This window comes from Rattus norvegicus, assembly GCF_036323735.1.
Source record: "Rattus norvegicus strain BN/NHsdMcwi chromosome Y unlocalized genomic scaffold, GRCr8 chrY_unlocalized_27, whole genome shotgun sequence".
NCBI classification, from domain to species: Eukaryota; Metazoa; Chordata; class Mammalia; order Rodentia; family Muridae; genus Rattus; species Rattus norvegicus.
Window position 1 is genome coordinate 464826 of NW_026947386.1, and position 18260 is coordinate 483085.

General features: G+C 37.2%; 1 long non-coding RNA gene across 11 annotated transcripts in view; it reads right to left on the bottom strand.

Annotated features, from left to right (window-relative positions):
- Window positions 1–816: 816 nt before the first annotated feature.
- Window positions 817–18260, bottom strand: part of LOC134484671 (uncharacterized) — a 46133-nt gene continuing 28689 nt past the window's right edge. For 3 of the 11 annotated variants that reach the window (XR_010062292.1, XR_010062288.1, XR_010062289.1), the window contains exons 3-4: window positions 17615–17674; window positions 14973–16233 (exon numbers count right to left, since the gene is read on the bottom strand). This is a non-coding gene — a long non-coding RNA (uncharacterized LOC134484671). The other 8 variants (XR_010062295.1, XR_010062298.1, XR_010062296.1 and 5 more) reach the window with 5 other exon arrangements.

Sequence of the window (18260 nt, forward strand, 5' to 3'; positions counted from 1 at the left end):
TGAGTTGGAAATTAGAATGTTTGAGTACACATTCAGGAACATTTATAAAATCACCTATCAAGGAATATACAGTAAGAAGTGTAATACAATATTCATTAAAACTAAAGGTCTGTAGGGAAAATACTGGCCTTTGTGATACAGAGAAACCCTAGAATTTGAACTGTATTTCACAGTAATGTACCTAGGAATAAAATATTATCTAGAAGAATCTCCTACACTCCATGTTCCTAAATCTTTTCTACCCATGCCAGGTCCCTGACCAATTTCACCATTTAGAGCATGTAAACACTAAGGAAGCAAAGATAAGTTTGTAGATTTAGAGAGATGGAGTTCGTAAAGGTTTCCATTGTGTCACAAGAGACATACCAGGAAAGGGCACCCTTGTATCTGGTTCATGTAAGGAAGCTATTTAGCAGGTAGGCTTTTTCTGTGATGTCACAAGTGTTGTTGTGACTGCAACTCCCTTTCAAATATTCCTTCAGGACCTCTAGAGTTTACTAACTGGCCTGTAATTCAGAAAAACGAGCCATTGGGGAGTGAGAAGAAAGAGGATGAAGAGATCAGTGATGGGGAGAAGGAAGCTGGTCTTCTGACTTGGTGTCAAAAAAAAGGAAGAAATATGTGGTCCTTGGGAAATCTCAGTGAATCCTTGGTAGGGGTTGAGTAGGATCACTGAAGAGATAGATTGGATCTGAGCCTTACACATATGGGAATCAAGAGCTGTGATCCTCTCCGAAACATCTGGACTTCACAGTTCTTATGCTGCTGGAAGTCAGAGATTTTATATCATTCATTTCCTTACTCCAAAAGCCCAGTATTTGGATGGTCACAGATGTTTTCCTGAGAGCTCATGGCATTAATTCTTTTCGTAAAATATAAAAAGGTCCTAAATAATAAGGGAGAGAAAAGTATTGTGTCCTCTGCTCAGAGCAAACTCCTCCATGCTTTGAATACCAATAGTGCAGTTTGTTTCTTACACTAATATCTGGGAGAGAGAAGTCCTTCTAGTTGAGACTTCATCATCTCAATCTTTCCACTAGTATTTCCACTGACTAACACTTAAGTTTTCTGAGTCAATTGGTGAGATAATCTTGCATTTTTCCTTTCTTTTCTTTCTTTCTTTTTTTTAAATTTTTTAGCAAAACTCTCAAATATCATCCTGGGTGACGATGTAGATTAGACCCATCAGATGAAATGAAGAATTGAAAAACTCTCCTGGGGATGAAAATGGTAAGGAAATCACATTGATGTATCATAAATGCAGTGCCAAGAGCAATATTAATACTAGTCTGGGGAGATGCTGCCTTTATCAGAGACCACAGACCTTTAGTTTAGAATGATTCAGTACTAAACTGGGAATGGAAAATGATGGTTGATATGGTTCTAACAGATCTCATAACATTAAAAAGGGTCTCTTCCAGATCAGAGAATGATTATTGTAAAGCAACTTCCAGAATAAACTTATGAGACCCACCATCAGCCTGTGAAATAATGTGTGAAAGAAGAAATTAGTGTCTCTTCAGGGACAAACTGTTGCTTTCAAACAAACAGTAAAGTGTCCATTCTATGAATGATACATAGATATATACACATTATAGCAGGATGAATACAGAGTTTCTTCAGGTCCATGAAAGAGGTATTCAGCAGTTGACCTGGCTCAGCAATAAAGTTATTTTTGCCAACTCATGAGACCTGAGCTCCTTCACTAGGAGATCCATGATTGAAGGAAAGAACAAACTTCAGACAACTTGTCTCAGATTTCTATGTAGTTCAGATTTCCTGGTCTTGGTCCTCAGAAGGAAGGACATCTTGTTTTTCAATTCTTGTTCATCCTATAATCCTTCTCTCTGATGCACTAATGCAAATAAATTAGGGTGCATTTCATTGATAGATTACAATTGATATTTTAATTCTGTTGCCAAGAACTATAGAAAATAAGAAGGGCTGTATCAAAGCATCCTTTGAAAGTCAGACTACGGGAATGTGTGCATTGGAAATTTGTAACTTAGCTGAAACTCTTACTAGAGACAAACAGCCATAAAAGGTCTTCTCTAGATACCTGGTGTAGTAGTTGGTGTTCCCAACAGATAGTAAAGGATGAATCTCGCTGTATAGAGGAATCTGATTGTTCAAAATGATCACAGACTACGGACCACATAATTTAACAATGGCTGACTATTTGTAAACTCCTAGAACCCATTAGATTATTAGTCCAACAGGCTTGGTGTCTCATCTGGTCATAAGTATATGGATAAATTTTCAGTATGCAGGTTCTAATGTATGTGAGGGTTTGGTAGCATTGTGAGTGCAAACATGAAAAAGTAAAAGCTTCATTCTTCCATGTTTTCTATGGGGATTCAAATAAAAGGCATAGTTAAGAATACACTGGGATTGCAATTCTCAAACAGACCAGTATCTTCAACTGAACATTCATTTCTGGGAAGCTGCACGCTGTCAGAATGGCTCAGGTGTATGTGAACTGCAAGATCTAGTCTGGGAAGGCATTCCTGTTCATCAATCACACCTGCCCCTACTACAGAAACACCCAAGACTTCCTCAATCAACTTTTTTGGACACATGGTCTTCTGGGATTCGAAGAGATTAGATCTACTAACAACAACAATGCGATTCAAGATTACTTACAACAGGTCACTGGAGTGAGAATAGTTCCTTGGATCTTTAAAGGTAGAGAAAGACTGCATAGGTAGTCACAGTGATCTAATCTCCCTGCAACAGAAAGAGAATATAATGATGTTGCTGAAGCAGTTTGGAGCTCTGCAGTTATAAAAGGGATGGCTGTAAAAGCCCATGCTGACAGCAGACATTCAACCATGCTGAGAGTTGAAGTGCGTCACAGATGACTTCAGTATTTTCATAGGACAGGGATTTAGAACAAATTGGCTTTTATTCTATTCCTCAGTGCAAAAAAATCTGTTGCTGTTTGCCTCAAACCATGGGGTAGGGAAACTTAAGAGGCAACAGAGGTTTGATTTTCCAGTCTTCATGTTCTGACATGTCTCTACTTCTAAGTCCATGTTTCACAAGCCAGATCATTTAAATCTCCAGGGAATCAGTTACTGTTTGCCTACCATGCTGGTCTTCTGAAGTCATTTTACAGAAGTCCACTTCCTAGTAATTATTAAAGCAATGAATATTATGAAGTTGTTTATGATCTACACACAGGCCTTTCATGCCCCAAGCATGTACCATCCCACGTCTGCCTTGGCAACTCTCAGCCTGTGTTTTAACCTATTCATCCAACAACCCACAGAAGTCCACACTTGTATGAGGATGTTGTTTGAGAAACAGATGAATAGCTTTAGCATGGTTGTTCTTCACTGTAGCCATATTAACACAGACGGCAGAGTATATGATGCATTCAGCTCTGTTTGTCGTGTTTAATTGCCCATAAAGTCCCAAACAGCTCTGAGTTGATTGTGTCAGAGTACGAGCAAAGTCAAATATAAAATGCAAAATTTAAGAACTCTCCTTCCAAGGCTGTTTGTGAAAGAAGTTGTTCGCAAAACACTGTCCTAATAAATTTATTCCATTCTCACTTTGATATTTTGATTTGATGTCTTGAAATGACATTTAATTATCATTGAAATGCAGGTTCTCTCTATGGTCTCTAGTGAGAAGGACTCATTATTCAAAGGGATGTATCTGCAGATGCCTGAAAAAATAAATATAAAGAATAGATCTTGATAAAATTCTAGGGTAAAGATGCAACATCCTACTCCAAAGATCCATATAAGAAGCACATTTGACATTGACCTTATATTATTAAGAAATTCTTCACATATTCCCTCTATCATTGGGGATTAAATAATCTCAGATGAATAGTTGACAAACAAGAATAGCCTTTAGAATCATTTTACCCTCTTCACTAATAGTTTTGATCAAATAGAACACTAAAAGATCAGATAGAAGAAATGGTTATAATCAAAAGATACATGTGGGTCAGCTCTAACTCTCATGGTCAAGGTCAATTTGGACACGCTCATTGTGGTCATGGATTGCTCTCATAAGACTCTGCAGAAGGTTTTTCCTATTGCCTCAGTGTAAGCTCCAGGAAGACCAAGCCACCAGAGCTGATCAGGTTCCCTTAGAATGCACTTGAAAGCCACATACGCTGAGGAACTTTTGATGTGCTTTAGCTCTATTGTCAAGTTTTTTTAAGCCTCTAACAAATAGCAAGCTGTCCTTTTTACTCCCTCCTCAACACCTCTAAATGAGCCCTAGCTCAATGGCTCAGTTTCATTGGTCATAGCGCAGCACCCCAAATATGAGCTTATCTTACTGTGTTTCTAACATCCTGCCTGCTACACCAATGGCCACTCCATACTAGATCTCACATGACTGGTAGCTCTTACTCCACCCTTAAATCCTTTCTCCACCCTTGTGTCTACTAGCCTGTTTGCAGGAATACTAGATATCCTCACAACTGGTTGGCCAAGAGCATCTTTATTGAACTATAGAGAATCAATTTGGGAACAGGACCTTCAGTGTTTGCAGGAAGATTCCCGATCTAAGAATCAAAACGTGACCAAACAAGACTCAATCCATGTCTCTGGTTTTGTGTGGGAGATAGAGGAGTTAGAATTTCAGAGTTGAAATTCAAATAATTGTAATATACATGTAGTATTAATTATGCCAGGATAAAAGGATCCAAAAAGTGGAAATGGGCAATATGAAAGGCAAGAGAAAAATCCCTAGTACAGCAAACAATGTGGACCTGTTAGAGAGACTGGGCTCTTTCCAGCCATCTGAATTTGTACTTGAAATTCTTCTGACCACTTCTTGATCTCTGCATGTAGAAAAGAACAAAAAGAAAAAGAAAACATAATAAAACAAAAAAAAATCACCAAAATGAAACTAAAAGCAAAAGCAAAAGCGAATCAACCCCAATCCTAAAAGAAGAGGACCAAGTGAAGATTGCTTGAGGTCCTCATTTTTAACTACAACTACAAGCGACCAATAGCTTTCAATTCAAATTTTTTTTCATTATTTTATTTGAAACTTCTCTGTGGGTCAAAGAAACAAGGTTTATAAGCTGCAAAAACAGGAAACAGAAACAAACCATACTGTAGAGCTCACCACTGGTATTACTATGGTGACTGTGGGCAATGCGGAGAATACTGCTGTTTGACAATGGGTCTTTTGGTTTTATATATGCTGGCAATATCTATGATTCTGAAATGAATTAGAGTCATCACCGAATCATGACTAAATCAACTGTTCCTTTTCTTTGGATATCAAGATATGGCAAACTGTTGACTGACTATCATTTGTATTTTGGACCTAGCCTCTGTGGTAAATCTAAGTTTTTTGATGGAAAATCCTCCACCAAAACACTGTTTTGTCAATGGTGCTGCCAGCCAAAAACCATTTCCTGAGGCTAATCTGCAATCTCCAGAAGAGGAGATTTTATTTCTAATAATAATCTTCTACCAGATAAGCTTTCTTCAAATCCCAGACATACAAGAGAGAAAAATTTAAAGCAGGTCCACTACAAGCAGCAAGAAGACAAGAATATACACTGGTTTCACAACTATGTATTACAGTATTTGGAATTTTAGCTAGAGGAATATGACAACCGAAGAAGATCCAGGGAATACAAATGAAAAATTAAGAAATCAACATGTTCTCGTTTGCAGATGTCATGACACCATTTTAAAAACTCTAAAAATGTATCAGTCTCTTAAGACTGAAAAAATACGGTCATAAAATCAGAATATCATACGAACACACAAAATTCCTTAGCCTTCCTTTATTAATTAATCAAAAATTGACATTATTACACTATCTACTTATTCTTAAAACTATAAAAGTTTGATTTATTCAAGTCTTTAAGGTCCTTCAGAACATCAGCTGGAATGTTCTTATATGTTTTCTGGATGGATCATGGTTACTTCGTATGTCTTCTCATAGTATGCTTTATATCTATGCGAATTCAGGGTATTTTGTTATATATTTTAAGAGTGTTTCAAGTGGAATACTTCCCTGATTTCTCTCCCATGGTTTGAAATTGGAAAACAAAAACGATAACGTGTTTTGAGTTTTCACTTTGAATTGTGAATATATTTTCAGCTTTAAGAAACGTAAACTTTTAAAGAACAATTGTCTCTATTCAGGATCACGTCTAGCTAATTCATAGTGGTCTTTGCATTTTTAATATTTTCATCCACAATATTTTATTTTATATATTCAGATTATTGTGAGGGGAATTTGACCCATATTTCCTCAAAGTATGGTTTGGATTGTCATAAAGGAAGGCTAAGGAATTTTGTGTGTTCCTATGATATTCTGCTTTTATGACCGTATTTTTCAGTCTTAAGAGACTGATACATTTTTAGAGTTTTTAAAATGGTGTCATGACATCTGCAAACGAGAACATTTTGATTTCTTAATTTTTCATTTGTATTCCCTGGATCTTCTTCGGTTGTCATATTCCTCCAGCTAAAATTCCAAATACTGTAATACATAGTTGTGAAACCAGTGTATATTCTTGTCTTCTTGCTGCTTGTAGTGGACCTGTTTAAATTTTTCTCTCTTGTATGTGTGGGATTTGAAGAAAGCTTATCTGGTAGAAGATTATTTTTAATGTTGACTTGAATCTGTTCACAAGTATTTTATTGAGAATATGTGTGTATAGGTTTAAATTAGTGTGTAAAATACTCCCTCTTCCTCTCTTTGTGTCAGTGGTCCGTACCTCTTTCTCCCTCTCTCATTACCTTCCCTTTTGCCAGATTGTCCCCCTGTCTCACTCTCTCTCCTTATTTTCTCTATCATTGTTAGATAATACCAGATTCAAAATAGAATTTTAATGTATTAAATCCTTTTGTCTACTTTATGAAATAGTCCTAAACACTTTAAATGCTATTTAAATGTATATTCATTTCTTTTCAACTGAATACATGTGAATCTATGATATTTGAGGTGGGAGAAATTAAATACCTGATTCTATGCAATTATTTAGTATAGAGCTGTTTTAATTATGCAAAGTGAGCTGATTTAATATTGCTATACCCAATACATCTAGTATATACTCTCACTTCCAACCCCGACCAGCAGGAAAGGAGCAACACCACACGTTCTTCTCAAAGCAGTTTATTCAGGAACCCTTTTGTCTGCAAGCAGGAACAATGCCTCCATCCAGCCCCCGAGGCCACTCCCTTATATCCTCCCTCAACCACCTCACCAGTCTGTGTAACCTCTGTTCATAGGTCCACGTCATATAATGTTATGGTGCGCCTGCGCAGTTCTCACAATGGGGCATGGGCTTAAGTTCAGGTGCTATTCGTGAGACGTGGCAGCAGTCCCGGACTCCATCTTGGGATTGCCACTACGCCAGCTCCCCACAGTAAATCACGAATGCTTTAAAAAATATTCTAGATTTGGGACTGTAAATCTAAATAATCTGTGTTTTCTCCATGTTTCCTATATTCTCTATCATTTTATTAATTCAACCCTTTCATTACCTAACATGGCCAGAGGTTATGACGATCTTCTTAATACTTTCCAAGAGTGACCCCTTCCTTTCATTCATTATATAGTTGTCTACATTTTACTGATTTCAGCCATGATGAGTTGGATATACATGTTATACACCTTCCGCAAGGCCAAAAAGCCATTCTGAAACAAGGTGAAAAGAGACTTTAGGTGTAGAAAATTGTGGGAGGGATCAGACATAAAGCGTGTCTTCTGGATACAAGAAGTATTGCCCTCATGTCACATAGCAGCTGTTGTTTCCTGCACAGCTTCAAACCAGTCAACAGGGAAGAATGCAGGGAAAAGGCCTGAAAACTGCTATACCTATCTGACATACTATGGACAGTTAGTATCTTCAGTTGGAGGATTGAAAATTATTTGTAAGGGTTTATCATAGAGTTATTAAACAGTACTTTAATGTAGAAGATATACACAGGAAGGATTCAAAGAAATAGAGTGATGTGGAAAAAATAAATGGAAAATTATCATCAACATTCATTGGTGGAAATTCTCAAAGAGTAAAATATATAAACTATATTCCTCAGTATAATGTATGTAGAAAATGTTTTATTATATAGGGATATTTCATAAAGCGACCTTATGATTTCAGTTGGTTAAAACAGATCTGCCAATTCTGTGAGTTTAATGAGTGCATTATGTAATTTGATCTTAATGATTTTAAAGTGGCTATTTTCAAAAATAGTAAGCATTATTTCCATGTACATGTTCAAAAACGTGCTTCTATAAATAATATTAGAAAAACTAAAACACTATATATCAAGAAACTAAATTAAATTAGGCTACATATCTAAACAAAATATTCAAAAGTGAAGAAACTCAAGTGACTAAGAATCGAAAGTGAAATATTTATCATACTTATACAATACAGAAATGCAAAACAAAATTATTCTGAGAATTTTTTCCTCCCTTTCAGAAATTTTAGTTTTATAACACATGAGTCAACTTATGTTTGCTGTGTTATGGAGAGAGGGGAACATTACTATTCTCCTGGTTGGAATGCAAACTTCTACAGCACCTTTTGAAATCAGTATGATGTTTCTTCAGGAATCCGGAAATGGATGCGCCTAAAGATATAACTCGAGGAAAATATATCCAAATTTTGATTCATCCTAGTATAGAGACTCTTGAATAATTAGAAATATTCAAGTTGTTCCTTTACAAATGAATGCATAAAGAAAATGTGGGTCTTTTACAGATTGAAAAAGGAAAGCATGTAATTTTCAGGACAATGAATGGATCTTGTGAAAGTCATCATAGATGAGATAATCCAGATCAAAAAAGAAAAATGGGAGACATTTTCACTTTAATCTGAATGTTAATTCTCCACACTATTTCGGTTTGATTAGTTTAGTGTAAATTCAAGGGATGCGGTCCAGACTGTCCTCACTTTGGGACGTACAAATGAACTTATGGATTGCAGAGGAACACTGTCAAGAACAGGAATGTCAAACGTGAAGAAAGAGGGAAGAGGATGACAATGGAGGGAATATAGAGATGTACAGTTAAGTTGGGAAACATTTGAGGCATGGAAAGGAATCCCAATGCAACAGAAATAAAAAATATTTTTTTTTGCAGTGGTAACTAAAGATTTATAGCTATAAGGACAGGAGATAAAACATTGATTGGGTGTATCTATGTGATTTTCAATAGTAAGAAACTCATGAAAATTATGGATTTCAACTCTCAACAAACCTATAGTACAGAAAATGAAATATATAGTCCTTAAGGAGACAGATGTGAATATCTCTGTTGTAAACATAAATGTGTTATATTGTACACATTATATGTATAAAATAATATATTTATTTGTTTACATTTCAAATGTCATTTCCCAAACTGGTTTTTCTTTCTTAAATTCCCTAAGCTATTCCGATACTCATTTTTCTAATATGGTGCTCCCCACTTCGACTTTTGCCCTCTAACATCCCCCTTCTCTTTGATATGACATCTCCACAGGACCAATTGCTTCCCTTCCCAGATATGGCAGTTGAGGCAGTTGTCTTCCCCATATGCTCTGGTATCTATGTAGCAGAAGTCTTGGACTGGCCAAAGCATATACTAGAAGGTGGAAAATTTCCTGAACCTCTGAAGGGTAAGCTTAATTGATACTGTTGTTCTTCATATTGGGTTCCAAATCCCTCCAGATCCTTAAGTCATTCCCCTATCTCTTCCTTTGTGGCTGTCAGGTGCTGTCAAATGCTTAGGTGTTTCTGCATCTGTCACGGTCAGGTGATGGCAGAGCCCCACGGAGGACAGACGTATTAGGCTCTTATCTGCGAGCACATCTTGACCTCAGGAATAGTCTGAGGATTTGGAGTCTCTGGAGGAAATTGTTATTCTGGTCGGGTGGTCTCTGGATTGCCTTTCCTTCAGTCTCTGCTCCATTTTTGTATTTACATTTTTTAGATTGGAGATTTATAGGTAAAAAAAAAATGTGAGCTGTGTGGGCAGCACCACCCCTTCACTGGGGGGCATGTCTAGCTACAGGAGGAAGTCTCTAGTTGTTCTATCTATTTTCCTGCTTGGTATTTAAACTACCACCATCACAGTAAGTTTCTGGGATACACTTGCATCTCTGGCATCTGGGATTTTCCTGGGGATACCCAAGTTCACCACCCACCACTGACGCTTATTGTTATTTACTCCACGTTTCCTCTGAATTTCTCTCCTGTCTCTTTTAATTGGTGCAACTCCCACCACTTTATCCATCATTTTCCACATCTAGCTAGATTCTTCCACTCCACTGCATTCCATGACTATTTTGTTCTCCCTTCTAAGTGGGTTCCAAGTATCCGCCATTTGGCCTTCTCACATGTTACCCTTCATGTTATAAAAGATTTGTATAGTGGGTATTCTGTTAGCAGGGCTAACATCTACTAGTCACTAAGTCCATCCCATGTTATGTCCTTTTCGATTTCTGTTACTTCACTATTTTCATGTTCCATCATTTGTCTACAGAGTTCTTGGTGTCCTCATATTTAATACCTAAGTAATGTTCCATTGTTTACATATAGCACACTTTCTGTATTTATTCCTGAGTGGAGATGAGGTATATCATGGTTCTTTCCAGCATTCGACTGTTATAAGTAAGACTGCTGTGAATATCTTCAACCACATGTCCACGTTATGTGTGGATCAAGTTTGAGTATATGTGTTGAAGTGAGTGGTAAAGCTGGGTTTTCAAGTAAAGCTATTTGCAATTTTCTCTGGACCTCCACACTGATGATATCCAAAGTGGCTATCAGCTACTAATCCCGCAAGCAGTGGAGGAGTGTTCCACTTTCTCTACATCCTAGCCCACTCTGCTACTGCATTAGTTTTTTGTCTTTGCCAATCTGAATGTTTTAAGGAAGACTCTTATGTTCATTTTGATTTGCCTTTATGTGAACTAAGGATGTTAAACATTTCTCGATATGTTTTTCACCTATTGAGATACCTCAGTTGAGAATTCTTGGTTAGCTCTCTAATCCAGTTTAAAAGTTGGGTTCTTTGTTGTGTGGGAGTTTACCTTTCTGAGTTCTTATATTTTTAATTTTGGCACTCTCTCAAATGTAGGGTTCGTAAAACTCTTTTCCAAATGCGTAGGTTGTTGTTTTCCTATTGGTAGTGTACTTGGCTTTAAAGAAAGTTTTCAGAATGATGGGATTTTGTAAATTGACTGGTGATCTTAGAGCCTTTGGTGTACTGTTCTGAAAATTTTCTCCTGTGCAAATGTGTTCTAGGCACTTTCTGACACTGCCCCTTCTATTGGCTTCTGCATATGTGATTGTGTGTGGATTTCCTTGATGTGATTTGACTTGAACTTTGAAGAAGGAGATAGAAATGTTCAATTGGCACACAGCTCTATACAGAACAACAGTTAGGGTAACATCATATCTTAGAACGATTTGGTTTATGTATAACCTACTTAGTCATAAAGGAAATGCAAATCAAAACAACCCTGTGATTCTATCTCACATCAGTCAGAATGGCTAAGATCAAAGACTCAGGTGACAGCAGATGCTGGAAAGGATGTGGAGAAAGAGGAACACTCCTCCATTGTTGTTGGGATTGCAAATTGGTACAACCTCCCTGAAAATCAGACCTGAGTTTCCTCAAAAATTGGTCATTGCACTTGCTGAAGACCCAACTATACCTCCCCTGGGCATATACCCAAAAGATGCTCCAACATACAACAAAGACAAATGTTAAACTATGTTCATAGCAGCCTTATTCATAATATCCAGAAACTGGAATTAACCCAGATGTGCTACACGAGAAGAATGGATACAGAAAATGGCCTATATTTACACAATGGACTAGTACTCATTTATCAAAAATAATGAGTTCATGAAATTCATAGGCAAATGGATGCACCTAGAAAATATCATCCAGAGGGTGGTTACTCAATTACAGAAAAACAAAGTATGCACTCATCTTTAATTGGATATCAGTGCAAATGCTCAAGTTAACTATGATACAAGGCACAGACCACACGAAACTCAAGAAGGAGGACCAAAATCCTGATGATTCACTCCTTCCTTGAAAGAGTAAATAAAATATCCATAAGAGGGGTAGGGAGATATTGTTCTTTGGAGACTGAAGGAATGACCATTCAGAGTCTGCTGGACATGTGACACACACACACACACACACACACACACACACACACATATGCACCAAAACTATTTTGGATAAAATAAGGCTTTCAGAGTTTATCATTTGAAGGAGGTACACAATATTTACACAGGGAACTAGGAGAATTTAGCTGAAGGACTTTTTTGTTTTCTGGCTGTACTGAGAGCTGAAAACCAGTTGGTAAGAGTGCCTACACACTTGAAGGCAGAGATAAGACCATCTTTTCTGCTGCAAGTTACCTGTTGTTTGGACTCAAGGACACAATGAGAAGATCGAGTGTTAGAATAAGAAGTATAAAAGAGAGTGAAGAATCCCAACTTATAGGGCCAGTATATATCTTCAAAAAAATTTGAAGAAATCTTCCCCAACCTAAAGACAGAGATGCCGAAAAACATGCCAGAGGCCAAAAGAGCTCTAAGTAGATCTTACCAGAAAAGAAATTCCTCACATCGCATGATAGTCAAAACACTAAATGCACAAAATAAAGAAAGAAGTTTAAAGGCAATAAGGTAAAAAGGTCAAGTAACATATAAAGTCAGACCTATGAGAATTACACAATGTTTCTCACCAGATACTATGAAAGTCAGAAGATCCTGCAATGATATACTCTAGATCATAAAAGAACACAAAAGCCATTCCAGTCTACTATTGCCAGGAAAATTCTCAATTAACACATATGGAATAACGAAGATATTCCATGACAGAACGAAATTTATACAGTATCTTTCTACAAATCCAGCCCTACGAAAGATAATAGGTAGAAAACTCTAACACAAGGAGGGAGACTACACACTATAAAAAGCTACAAACTAATCTTGCTATGAAACCAAAAGAAAAGAGACACACAAACATGATTCTACCTCTAACAACAAAAATGACAGAAGCAACAATCACTATTCCTTAATATATTTTAACAACAGTGGAGTGAATTCCCCAATAGAAAGACATAGACTAAATGAATGGATACATAAAGAGTACCCAGCATTTTGTTGCATGTAAAAAACACAACTTAGAGACAAAGACAGACACTACCTGAGAGTATTAGGCTAGAAAACAAATTTTGAAGCAAATGGTCTGATAGACGGAAGCTGGATTTGCCATTCTACTATGGAATATAATCGATTATCAACCAAAAGTTTTCCAAACAGGTGAGGAAGGAAATTTCATATTTATCAAAAGATTATCACAGCAATAGGAACTCTCACTCCTAAATATTTTTGCTCCAAATACATGGGCAACTGCATTCCTAAAGGATACCTTACTAAAGCTCAAAGCACCCAATGTTCCTCACATAATAAGAGTGGGAGATTTCAACACCACGTTCTCTTCAATGGACAGATCATGGAAATAGAAATTAAACAAAGATCTAGACAAACTAACAGAAGTTGTGAACAAAATGGACATTACATATATTTATAGAATATTTCATCCTAAAATAAAATAATATGCCTTCTTCCCAGCATCTCATAGTATTTTTTCCAAAACTAATCATATAACAAGTCACAAAACAGGCCTCAACAGATCTAAGAAAACTGAAATATGTCCATTTATCCAATCAAACCGTGACAAACAAAGGCTGATCTTCAATATCCACAAAACATCAGCGAGCCCACACATACCTGTAAGTTGAACAGTGCTCCACTCAAAGATAACTTGTCAAGCAAGAAATAAAGAAAGATTAAAGACTTTTTAGAATTTAATAAAAGTGATGGCACAACATACATATGCTGTACTCAACAATAAAAGAACCTCTGGGAGAATCACCATTCCTTACCTCAAGCAGTATTACAGGGCAATAGTGATTAAAAAAAATCAATGACAAAAAAAAAGTTGTATTTGTACAGATCTAGGAATGTTGATAAGTGGAATAGAATTGAAGACCCCAAAACAAACACACACATCAATGGTCACTTGATATTTGACAAAGAGGCCAAAACCATCCAATGAAAAAAAAATTAGGATTTTCAACAAGTGGAGGGCAGCATGTAGAAGTATGCAAATCGATTCATTTTTATTGGTCTAATCAAACCTTAAGTCTGAGTGGATCAAAAACCTCTACATCAAACCCAATAAACTGAAACTATAAGTAGAGAAGAATCTTGATCACATGGGCACTGGGAAAAATTTCCTGAACTAAACACCACTGGTTTGTACTGTAAGATCAAGAATCAGAAATGAGACTTCGTAAAACTGCAAAGATTCTGTAAGTCAAAGGACACTGTTATTAGGAGAAAACAGCAAACAAATGATTGGGAAAAGATCTTTATCAATCCTACACCTGATACAGAGGTAATATCCAAAATATACAAATAACTCAAGAAGTTAGACACCAGAGAGCCAAATAATCCTATGAAAAATGGGGTGCAGAGCTAAACAGAGAATTCTCAACTAAGGAATAACAAATAGCTGAGAAGTGTGTCAAGAAATGTTCAACATCCTTAGTCATCAAGGAAATAAAAATAAAAATAGTCCCGAGGTTCCACCTCACGGCAGTCAGAATGGCTAAGATAAAAAACTCAGGTGAAAACAGATGTTGGTGAGGTTATGGAGAAAGAGGAACACTGCTCCATTATTGGAGGGATTGCAAACCTGTATGATAACTCTGGAAATCATTCTGAAGTTTCCTGAGAAAATTGGATAATGCCCTAACTGAGGACCCAGCTGTACCTGTACTCTGCATACACCCAAAAGATGGTGCAACATTCAACAAAGACTCATGCTCCACTATGCTCATAGCAGTATTATTTATAATAGCCAGGAACTGGAAAGAATCCAGATGGTCTTCAACTGACGAATGGATACATAAAATGTGATACATCTGTACAATGTTCTACTACTCCACATTAAAATCAATTAATTCATGAAACTCATAAGAAAATGGATTGACCTAGAAAGCGTCACCCTTAGTGAGGTAACCCAATCACAGAAAAGGACACATAGTATGCACTCTCTGATAAGTGCATTTTAGCCCAAAAGTTCGAATTCGGCAAGATATAATCCACAGACCACATGATGTTCAAGAAGAATGATCAAATTATGCAAGCTGCACTCCTTCTTAAACGGCGGAACAAAAAACATTCACGGGAGTTTATGTGGAGGCAAAGGTAGAAGTAGAGACTGAAGGAATTCATGCCCCACCTGTGGGTCATATACATATATACAGTCACCAAAAGTATATAAGATTATTGACGCTAAGAAGTGCATGCTGACTGGAACTGGATATAGATGTCCCTGAGAGACACAGCGAGAGCAGGTCAAATTCATAGTTGAATGCTAGCAGCAAAACATTAATCTGAAAATGGAACACCAGTTGCAGGAATTAGAGAAGCGGTTGAAAGACCTGAAGGGGCTTGCAACCTCATAGGACAACAATGCCCAACAACGAAAGGCCCCAGGGAGTAAAGCATCACCCAAAGTATATACATGGATTGACTCATGGCTGTAGATGTATATGTAGCACAAGATGGCCTTTTTGGGCAACAAGGGGAGGAAAAGCTCTTAATCCTTCCAAATGTGGACTCTTAATATAAGGAAGGTGAGAAAGATTAGACGGGTGGATGATGTGGATGGGAACACCATTATCGAAGAAGGAGTGAGAGCAGATAGATGACGTATGAACAGGAAACCAGGAAATGGTATATTTGAAACTTAAATTAAAAAATCATATAAATGAAAAGAGGATCCTCAGATTCCTTTGAATAGGTGGAGGAATATCTAATTTCCCTGTGTGCAGAAGAGGAATTTTTGCTGTCCCTCCAGGAAAAGGTGATAGATTTTTGATGTTTTAAAGTATAAGGGTGAAATAGGATCTCCCCTGGACTGTATGGAATGTGCATAGCTTCTCTTCCTCTTATGTCTGGAGTACTATTGAGCAGAAGTTGAAGGTTGATTGATACCTTGGAAATTATAGAACATTCCAGCCACACACTACTTCAGCAACTCCAAACTGAAAATCACAGTAAAGAATACACACCTGAATATCCATGGTAGGCAGTCAACAGTCTTAGAAGTCTTGTACGAGGCTCTAATGCAGTAGTCTTAGGTTCAGTATCTTATTCAAATATATGTCCATCTACACATTCCTCTGCATGTGAAAGGACACCTCTGTGTAAGGGAACACAATGAAGATAGTAGTCTGATTTGTGCTGGCTTTTAGACTCTTGTTTGAGAACTCAGTCCAGATTTCTCTGAGATCTCTTCGTCAGAACAGTGTTTCTCAGGACAATAAACTTAGAAATTTTAGAGAGGAAATGGATTTGGCATATGGGGAATGTGTCGTAATTCCTTGGCCTTCTGGAGTCCTCTTAATTGTATAAGTCTAAATCTTACTCAGTAAGATGGTGGAGGTAGGGAACTTGCACAGAAGTAGGACTGTTGTGTCAGTCATCAAAAAGGTAATATACCAGACTTCATGGGAAAAAGTTGTTATTGCACCGTGGACATCACCGGGATTTCTGAGAAAATGTGCAAAGGAGATATTGTATACCGGTTTGTTAGAAGTTTAAAATCTCTGGCTACTTCTAAAATTATAAAAAAAACATTTTATTCTGGAGAAAATGTTAGTACCTCGTGGAGCAGAGGAAGATCCAGTATTGCTTGATCAGCTTCCTATTCTTTATCAGTATTTAGAATGTCCATATATTTTCATGGTATTTGAAAGTCCAGGTAGCAATTCTTCCATCAGTCCTATAGGTTGCATTTCATTCCAGCAGTTGTCTTTGGGCTTTGAAGACTTTTGTCAGACAAGAAAAGATCAACACCCCTTCCTTCCATGGAGGAATGTCTCAGAATACATGTAGCAGAAATAAGTTTGTACGTAATCCTAAACAGTTGGGATATAGCAGGCTCACAAAATCAAGAGAAGAAGTGCTAATGATGGCCACAAGAGAGTGCAGGCATGAGTACGCCTTGGGCAAAAGAAGATATTTCAGGCCAATGTGGGCCTTTGGTGAAAGTGCTCTTGTCCACTATACAGAGAAAAAAGGTGAAATACTTGTGAGTAGATGTGGAGTGTTGATGCTCCCATAGGGAAAGGAGAGACACTGAAGTTCTTCTATGAAACGGTGACATTACAGACCCCATGGACAGAAGATGTGAATTTGAGAACAACTGGAGCAAAAGGTATCATTCTGATGTCCCTCCTAGAGGAAGTTTTGAATGTGAGACACAGTTAAGTGTTAATTTTGTGACATCTTTCATCAAAAGTAGCATGGTTCAGAATCATTCTTTGTCAAATAGGTTAGCTGCTGAGGACCTTTTTGACTGGAAGTGGAGTTTGAGACCTGGGTGCCAGAGATGACTTCAGGAATTGTAAGTCTTATAAGACAGATATCGGACACTCTTATATACAGAATGTACATTTGATATATACTGGACATAAATCGATGATCTAAAGTAATGACGTTTAAGAGTAGAATATTAAAGAAACGTAGAATCTGCTTAAAGTGACAAAACTATTTAAGGATAATGGAGTGTTCAAGCCTACCTTGAGCAGGCAAGCTAGGGCTACTTCACATATCGTATCTTCAGTTACACCATGGGAGGCCTGTCAGGGATCCAAGCATTAGTATTATTCAGCAGTCATGATTTTCAGTCTCTAAATCCCCTTGAAGCTAATCATCGACGACGGTTATAAGCATGAAGGATGGTATATAGGACAAATAATGAAAGTTTCACGATTTACTAACATAGATCATAATTAAGTGAAGTGCCTTTGGTCACATCTGTATTTTCTTAGTGGCCATAATTAGATGGACATGATCTAAAGCTCCCTATTAGAGGGTTACCTTTGATCTAAACATCCCTATTAGAAGGTTGAGTATGCTCTAAGGACTCTTTAATCTTGGTCCTCTTGGGCAAAAAAAAAAAAAATTCTGAGATCTCAATAGTAAACTATAGTCATTCTTATAACTGATCTTAGACAGAAGGGGATGGTGTAAGGTATTATTTGTCAAAGAATTAAAACCTGAAGGCTACCAATCAAAGTGAAGTGCTGATTTCCCTTCATCTAAAGGGGATGGTTTTGAGATGGCTTGGAAATAGGTGCAGTTTGAGTAACCTGTGTTCATAACTGCAACTTATGGAGTCATCCTGAACTGCTTTGCTAAACAAGAAAGTGCCTGGCCATTTTT